Source organism: Eimeria tenella, genomic scaffold (genome assembly GCF_000499545.2).
Source record: "Eimeria tenella Houghton genomic scaffold, Eth_scaff1916, whole genome shotgun sequence".
Taxonomy (NCBI): Eukaryota; Apicomplexa; class Conoidasida; order Eucoccidiorida; family Eimeriidae; genus Eimeria; species Eimeria tenella.
In genome coordinates, this window is record NW_013541757.1 from 3,799 (window position 1) to 4,238 (window position 440).

Consider the following 440-nt stretch of genomic DNA (forward strand, 5'->3'; position numbering starts at 1 on the left):
TGCTGCTGCTGCTGCTGCAGTGGTGCTGCTGTTGCTGTTGCTGCTGCTGCAGTGCTGCTGCAGTGGTGCTGCTGCTGTAGTGGTAGTGCAGTGTGCTGCTGCTGCAGTGCTGCAGTGGTGGTGATGGTGCTGCTGCTGCAGTGCTGGTGCTGCAGCTGCAATGCTGATGCTGGTGCTGCAGCTGCAGTACTGCTGCTGCTGCTGTTGCTGCTGCTGCTGTAGTGCTGCTGCAGTGCTGCTGCTGCTGCTGCTGGGGGTCGGGGTGGTGGCGGTGCCGCTGGTGGTAATGCTGCTCTTGCTGGTGGTGGCGGTTGTGCAGTGCTGCTGCTGCTGCTGCGGTGCTGTTGCTTTTCTGCTGCTGCTGCTGCTGCAGTGCTGCTGCTTTGCTGCTGCTGCTGCTGATTGCGGCGCTGAATCGGCAGCTCATAGCTGCCGATCCA

The 440-nt window shown here is 61.8% G+C and overlaps 1 protein-coding gene across 1 annotated transcript in view; it reads left to right on the forward strand.

The window, feature by feature from the left end:
- ETH_00043340 (uncharacterized protein) overlaps positions 1–440 on the forward strand; it is a gene marked incomplete at both ends in the record, with an annotated part of 2,612 nt that overhangs the window by 1,951 nt on the left and 221 nt on the right. The window lies entirely within an intron of this gene.